We start from the raw sequence: 8,651 nt of genomic DNA on the forward strand, positions 1-8,651 counted from the left end.
AGACATTGCTACGGGAAGGTCCGGAAGCTGACATGGAGTCTTTCCTGGCTCATGTCAGGCGTCAGGAAGCCTGGGAACAGGAGATCCGTTCCAAAGAAATAGCGGATTTGGAGTCGATCGCCAACTTCTGGGTGGGTCAACAACATTCGCTGGAGGAGCAAATTATCGACCTCAATCGCACCATAGCTCGCCTGAGGGCCGAATTGGGACAGGCGGAGACGAACTTGAAGGGGCTCCAGTCCAACGTTGTAAAGGTCAGTAAGAACGTTGAGGCGGAAACTCGACGCCTCCTAGCCTTGCGCCAGGCAGACGCTGCCGCCAGGTCAAGCTCTGAAGCCCGGGTTCGGAAGGCTGCTGAAGACAAAGCTCGGGAAGACCACGCGAGAAAGGTGGCGGCGGCCAAAGAAGAGCTCTCCACTTTTAGCGTGTTCGACTGAGATCTCGGCCTTATGATTGTGTTAAGACATTTTGCTTATGACTCGTTTGTTTGTGAAGTCATAACTTTGTTCAAATGTATTGTCTTAAAAACTGGGTGCATGTTTTGCTTCTTGAACGTAATATTATGACTTTCGCAGTTACAAAAACCATAACTTTGTTCAAATGTACTGTCTAGAAGCATCTAATGAGGTTTGTGTTTTCTTATTGTGTGTACACTTTCTGATACATCGCCCTTCAGTGTTTTGCCCTGTAACGGCCGACAATCTCACGTCACGGGCGAGGTTCCCCTTGTGACGACGAGCTTACTTTAAGGACCAAGCTCTATTCCGGCGAGTTTACACCGTTAGCGAAGTTAGGGAGACGATGGGTTCGCTTGAATGACAAGACTCGACTCCTGATAGGTTCACATTACTATCGAAACTCAGTTGATTGTCGAGTTTGTCTGTAGGTGAAACTCGAGCACGGCGAATTTTACTCAGGGGCTGAGCTCAACTGCTGGCGAGAAGGTCAAATTCGTCTAATGGCGAGTTTACGCTACAGGCGAACCCGTATAATGGTGAGCTTGAGTTGAAAGCCAAACTCGATTGATGGCGAATTTACGCCGCAAGCGAAACATGTATGATGGCGAGTTTACACAACAGGCGAAACTTTTGGTATGTCAAATTCGTCCCCCAGTTAGAGATCCGCCCGTGGGCGAAACTTGTGCCTCGCGTCTGTCTGCGGGCCTCAGTGCTTGCCAGCTAAGGCTCTGCGGGTGCATTAACGCTCATTAATGGCGAGGCGACAGAACGCTTCGCCTCTCGCGCCCAATCCGATCGGTCGGTTTAGGGTCCCGAGAAAAGTGATCGTTCATTATTATCGCTGAGCTCGAAGCGTCGTAGGACACCTGGACCGCTCGATCGTTTGAGGAGACAGATCATGCCGTCGAATTTTCGGCTATATATGTACTTGACGTCTTTTCAGCAGAGCTCTCACCTCTTCGAGAAAAATCCGCGAGAAGAAGATCGCTGCTGAAACCTCTTCTGCCTCATGGCTTCCAACTCTGACCACAGTGCTTCCGAGGGTGTTGGCTCCTCCGCCACCGTTGTCGACGTCGGCGTTCTGCCCACTTCCCCCGCGAACTCGGCCAAGGGGGCTTCCGCCCCAGACCCTACGGCTCACCCTGCATTCGAGGCTCTCCAGAAGTTGGAGGGCTTGGTGCATGGCATCGGCATCTCGGTCGGCGTAGGTGACGGGAGGTATTACGATGCGCTCCCCCTCGTGGAGTCGGGTTTGAAGGTGGTCCGCCGCGAGGGTGGCGCCTTGCTTGCACGGTAGTGTAAGCGGGAGCTTGAGCACGTGGAGGGGTTGATGTACCGCCTCGAGGAGCTGGCGTACGACGATCCTTCCGACGTGCCACCGCCCCTCTCGCTGCGCCATGTGCTCGAGCGCCAGGAGCGGGCGAGACGTATCCAGGCGAAGGAGGCCGAGCTCGGGCGCCTGCGCAAGCAGTGCAAGGTGGTGTAGGCCCGGATGGATGCTTATCTGGACGCCGCTTTCTTCAAAGACGCCGGGTCCCTTCGTGGCGAGGCGATGCTGCTGGAGCTTGAGCAGGAGAACAGGGCCATCTGCCGTGCTGCTGAGCTCGCCTCCTCTCTGCTCTCTCTTTTTTTTTTGTTGTGTTTATAACTTAGCTGATGCCGTGCGTATCATGACTAAACTAAAAACTTATGTAAATTTTGGCCCGTAATGGCTCTTTTGCTTTGCTTATCCTTGCTTCGCATACACAGTTTTTTTTTTGTCTGCGCTGTTTGGCACTTGAGTTGAACTTGGCGAGCCTCTGACTATTTTGTTTTGGACTTAGTCATTTTAGGCTCTTGTTCTGCCCTCTGTTGCTCATAGCGTGGGATCGGGTTAACTCCGATCTTCGTGTTGTAGCTCAAATGGGATCGATAGAGCAACACTTGGCTTGCAGCAAAGAACAATCGTTCGCTTACGCGACCAACTGAAGAGCCCAACTGTGACTCGCCACTCGGCGAGTTGTTGCCTGGGGAACCGACAGACAGGTCGTTTGCCGAAACGCCTTCGACAATTGTCGTTGCTTGGGAATGTGATAATTGATTGTGGTAGGAGCCATCGCGTGGTAGACTACTACCCCTCAGTTATCCTAAGGGAATGGTAGAATATCTGGAATAGGTCAAATAGTTCAGAGACATAGGAGTGTGACTATTGACAGAAGTAATAGCACGTCGTGTGGTAGGCTATTACTTAGGCTGTGCTATTCGTAGGAATAACGGCGCCAATCATCAGAGGTGATCATTAACCTGATGGGGTCTTGTCGCGATTGGAGCAACTGTGGGGACCTACCATTCTTCGGAAGAGGGTTGGTAAGTGGATTTTGCCAGAGGTTTAATGTTAACGTGACAGGGGTTGTCGTGATTGGAACAACTTTGAGGACCCACCATCCTTTAGAAGAGGATTGGCGGGGGACTGTGGCTCTGGTCCTAACTATCTGAAGGTTTGACCAAGTGGGCGTTTGATGCCGCCCATCTGAGATGCTAATCTCGCCTGTTTTGAGTGGTTCGCCAAGACAGGAAGCCTAGCTCAAGAAGTAGATTTCGCCTAGACTGATAGGCTTGCTTGATATGAGTGATTCGCCTGATCTGAGCGATTCGCCTGATCTGAGCGATTCGCCTGATCGGGACGATTCGCCTTTACTGAGCGGTTTGCCTGTACTGAGTAGTTTGCTTGTACTGGTACCCTGGCTCAAGAAACGGAAGTGCAGGAACAGTTTTACCTCTTATACCAGTTGGAGGGTTTGAGGGCCAGTTTAAACTCATGCACTCGTGGGAGTTAATGAAGAAGAACTAAGGATAGTACTTCATCAGATACTTGCCATTGATGGGAATCATGATCTTATCGCCATTCGGCTTGACGAGGCGATAGATGCCGTTCGAGTAGACTGTCTCTACTACGAACGGTCCTTCCCATTTGGATTGGAATTTTCCCTTCTTCTTGGAAGTGAGGATCATTGGTCGGCGAACGGAGAGCACCAGTTCTCCCTCTTTGAAGGCTCGGCGTTTGACTTTCTTGTCGAAATTCTTGGTCATTCGAGCTTGATAAAACTCAATGTGCTGTTGAGCTTCCAGTCGTTTGTCGTCCAATGCTTCGAGCTCTGCGAGTCGCAGTAGGTGATTTTTCTCGGCCGTCATCCCTGTTGCTAAGGCGATGCGGAGGGATGGGATTTGAATCTCTAATGGCAATACGGCTTCACAGCCGTATACCAATGAGTAGGGCGTGGTGCCAGTCGGTGTGCGAACCGTTGTGCGATATGCCCACAGGCTCTCGCCTAGTTTTTCATTCCAATCGCGTTTGCTAGTGGAAGTCAGCTTGGTTAAGATCTTGATGATCGTTTTGTTGAAGGCTTCGGCCAAACCATTCGCTGAAGGGTTGTAGGCCGTGGAAGAGAGGTTATGTATTCGGAATTTGTCACAGAATCTGGTGAATGCATGGTTAACGAATTGCGTGCCATTGTCATGAATAATACGCCAGGGTACGCCGTATCGGTATATGATATGGTGCTTGATGAATTTGATCACGTCATTAGTTTTGACCTCTCTTAAGGGGATGACTTCGGCCCACTTAGAGAATTAATCGGTGATCGCGAGGATGAAGCGATGGCCTTTCGCCGATGGTGGAGATATTGGACCAACTATGTCCATCCCCCATGCTTCGAAGGGCCAAGACGCCCTCGTCGGATGCAGATCCTCAGGAGGCTGGTGCATGTAGTTGGCGTGGATTTGGCATTCGTAGCATCGCTTCGCATAAGCGACTGCGTCAGTAACCATCCCAGGCCAAATGTAGCCTATCCTCCGCAGGCGATCCTAAAGTTTGGGTCCAGGCTGATGAGCCCTGCACGCGCCGTCATGGGCTTCGCGTAGGGCCTCTTGCGCCTCTGCCTTTGAAAGACAGCGAAGCAACAAGCCGTCGTATGACCTCCTATACAGCGTTTTAGTGGTTGAATCGTAGTAGAACCGCGAGGCACGCCGTCGGATAGACTCTCGTTCCTTCGCGTCTTCGGGCAATATGCCGTATAGGACATAATTGATGATCGGGAGACACCAGTCTTCCTGATCAGGCTGATCTGGTGTTTGATGGGTGGCGTTCGCCTCTGGGACGTCTTTTAGTCGAAAGAGTTTTCGGCTGGCGGCTGTAACCCGTTGGGTCATCTCCAAAGGCTGGACCAAGTTAGCCACCAAGGAAGCAAGAGCGTCTGCATGCGTGTTCCTAGAACGGAGCACGTGCTCGATGCAGAAACTCTCTAGCGACTCCACTAGTCTGATAGCCGCTTTGTGGAGCGGGATGAGATCGTCGTTCCTGACTTCATACTCGCCGGTCATTTGCTTAACGATGAGTTGGGAGTCGCTGTAAGCCTCCAGACGCTTGATCCCTAACTCTTTGGCCAACTCGAGCCCTATGAGCAGCGCGTTGTACTCAGCCACGTTGTTGGTGCACGGTTCCGTCAAGGAAAAGGCTCGGGGTAACACGTGGCCATGCGGAGAGGTGAGGACCACCCTCACTCCTACAGCGATAGAGCCGCTCACGCCTGCACGAGACGCGTCATCGAAGAACATCTGCCACACCTCTGGTGACGAAGTCACATTGGCTTCGGGGGGTTCATCCGGCAGATCTTCAAATAGGTCGGTCTTCGCCCCTAGCGGGTGACTAGCCATGAGATCACAGATGGCCTATCCCTTGACTGATTTCTGCAGCATGAAGTGGATGTCGTATTGAGAGAGCAGAAGTGCCCACCTGGCCAGGCGCCAGTTTAACGATGCAGGTTGCGTCATGATGACCCGAATGGGGTTCATCCGGGAAATGACGTGGATCGTCTGGCCAACCAAGTAGTGCCGCATCTTTTGGATGGCGAACACTAAGGCTAGGCATTCCTTCTCGACCATTGCGTATCGCTGTTCGGCGCCCTGCAAGGTTCTGCTCAGGTAGTAGATGCCTTGCTCGTGGCCTGCATCGTCGTTTTGTGCCAAAAGGGCGCCTAGAGAATGTTCCATGGCCCGTATATATATGAGGAACGACCTCCCTGGATAAGTTTTGATCTCTTCAAAGGCCTTTTGGCATGGCTCGTCCCAGACGAAGGAAGTACCTTTCTTCATCAGCTTAGAGAAGGGTTGACATTTTCCCGAGAGATTTGAGATGAATCTTTGGATATAAGCCAGTCACCCCTGAAGGCCTCTTAGCTCTTTAAGATTTCGGGGCGGCTGAAGCTCTTGAATAGCTCGCACCTTGTCTGGATCAATCCGGATTCCTTTTGTCGTGACGACGAAACCGAGGAATTTACCGCTAGACATCCCTAAGAATGACTTAGTAGGATTTATCTTGAGTTGATGAGTCCTCATGAGTTCGAACATCTCCTTCAAGTCTTGGAGGTGGTCCTCCTTATGGCGACTCTTCATGACCAGGTCGTCTACATAGCATTCGATCGTCTTTCGCAGGTGATCTCGAAAGATCATGCTCATGGCACGCTGATAGGTTGCGCCAGCGTTCTTGAGTCCGAAAGACATAACGGTGTAGCAGTACACCCCATGGGAGTTCTGAATGCAGTGTGCTTCTCGTCCTCAGGGTGCATTTTGATTTGATTGTACCCCGAGAAGCCATCCATGAAGGACATCCTCTCGAATCCGCACGTACTATCAATGATGACATCCGTGATGGGCAGAGGAAATTCGTCTTTAGGGCACGCGGCGTTGAGGTTCCTGAAGTCGATGCAGATGCGGATCTTACCGTTCTTCTTCAAGACCGGAACAATGTTCGCCACCCAGTCGGGGTGTTGCTCCTCTCTGATGAAACCGGATTCGACCAGCTTCTTTACTTCAGCTTCGATCGCCTCTATGATTTGGGGACGAAACCACCTCTGCTGTTGTTTGACTGGCTTGGCGTCAGGGCTGATGTTGAAGCGATGTGTGGCGACCCGCGGATCTAGACCAGGCATGTCCTCGTAATTCCAGGCGAAGACGTCAATGTATTCCCGTATGAGGGCGATGAGGTCCTCTTTTTCCTGAGGAGACAGACTGCCGCTGATGAATATGGGTTTGGGATTCGCCTCAGTACCCATGTTCACCTGGAGGACTTCGTCTTCAGTTGGTGGTTCGCGCTGTTCGAAGCGACTGTTCCACTGGGCGCTAACATGGCGATCCCCTCCGCCATTTCGGCGGGGTCTATCGTAGCCATGTTGACTGTAAGGCTATCGAACAGATCCCTCACGCTGACGTCCGAGTCCCAAGCTGAGGTTGCTGACGATTGATCCCCCGAGCTTGCATAGTCGGAATCCTCATTGACGTAAAAACACAAATCTGACGAGGAGGAGGAGTAGCCTAGACCTCTCCTAGTCCTGTTGAAGTAATTTGAGGGTTTTCCTTTGGGTATGTAGGTGGGTCGGATGACCGTTCTGCGCCCTCGGCCATAATTTAGGCCCTCCAAACAAGTGAGGTCATAACCCATGTCGCTCATCATGCGTTTCGCAACTCGACTGTATTGCGAAAACTGGGGCGCTGGGTCTTCGTCCTCAGATTCATCCCATAGCGTGCGCAGGGGATGATCGATCCGACCGAAAATAATATCTTTTCGATAATTATTTCGGGCCGGCACGACGAACACAGCTTGCATGACTTGATCGGCTGTGCCTTGGCGACGTATGACGAGCACACTGGCAAGTGCAGGGAAGGATCACTATAGAGTGTCGACCATAGGTTATTGGGTGCATCATCCTCATATGTGGAGCAAGACGACAAATAAGCAAAGTCAGATTTCTCATTTATGATAATTTCTTCCGCCTGAACAGCGTTGGTTACATGGTGACTCTCGTAACCGATTACAATTGACTCGAAGTCATTCAGAATTAAGTTGTCACGGTATTCAGGCTCACTGTCCGCCTCGTTGCCACTCTCCAGTTCTTCTGCTGGTGGCTCGTCGGGGTCCTGGTACAGCAGAGAATCTGCGAAGTAGTTTTCGACGCCTTTAAAGGGCTGCTTGTCGGCCACTACTATCTTTACTCGCTCGTAGTCGTCCACGTACTTCAAGCACTGGTGCAGTGTGGACAGAACTATTCGGTTGCCATGAATCCACGGACGCCCCAGGAGTATGTTGTAAGAGGGTTCGGCGTCGATGACGTAGCACGTCACCTCCATCTTCATGTCGCCTATCCGGCATTTCAGGCGGATTTTGCCGAGTGGCCGAGTCCCCGTGGCGTTAAAACCGAATATGGTAGTCGTGGTCGAGGCTAGGCGCTTTGACGGTATCCCCAAGTGTTTGATTAACTTCAGGGGCACGATGCTCAGCGCAGACCCCGGATCGACCTGAATCCGATCCACTTTTGACGAGCCGACGTATCCTGTGAAGTACAACGGCCGGTCATGGGATGTGCTCTTGATGAGCATGTCCTCAGGAGTGAAAGTGATGCACGGGATCCGTCTCTCGGAGACTTGGCAACAAGTCGCACATTCCTGTTCTGCTTCTGTTTCTTTCGAGAAATAGGTAGAGAACGCCTCTGAGTCGGCCAACGCCTCTTGTAGGGCCTCCCGGGTAGGTTTGGATAACCGGAGGAGGTCGTACATGGTGATTCGCGCGGGGATGCTTTTCAGTTGCGCGAGCACGTTGAACCGGAAGGGTTGGCGGCTTGAGCTTGGTCCGTCTGGATTGGGAGGGGTTGCTGCGGCTGGCCTCGCGGAAGGTCCTGCCGGGTTCTCCGCCCTCGCGGGATATTCTTTCGTGAATTCCTTCCCTGCTCTCGTAGAGAAGACGTTGGTGTCCTCTTCGGAGTCCGTCAGGGCAGTCATCGCCGTGTTATCTCTATCCAGGATGGCGGAGACAACGTTACAGTGTTTTCCCTTAGCCTCCTTGGAAGGCTGTGCAATCCATTGCTCATCATTGAGGAGGTCCGGATGGACCCACATCACCTGCCCCGATGGCAGAGTCTGTGGGACCAAACCCTTTCCCCGCTGGTTGTGAGGATCGTCATTAGTGATTTTTAAGACCGCCTTGGGGATAGGAATTACCCCCGCTGGAGCGTGAACCTCCGGGAGATCTGTCCCAAAGCTCAAAGTGATCATGTTCGCAGTCACTTGCTTTTGGACTTTCTCTTTCTTCAAAACCCCCGCGTCATAGAGGGCCTGGAGCTTGTCCTTGAGGACATAGCACTTGGTTGTGTGATGGCCAAGGAC

The sequence above is a fragment of the Asparagus officinalis genome, chromosome 2, assembly GCF_001876935.1.
Source record: "Asparagus officinalis chromosome 2, Aspof.V1, whole genome shotgun sequence".
NCBI lineage: Eukaryota > Viridiplantae > Streptophyta > Magnoliopsida > Asparagales > Asparagaceae > Asparagus > Asparagus officinalis.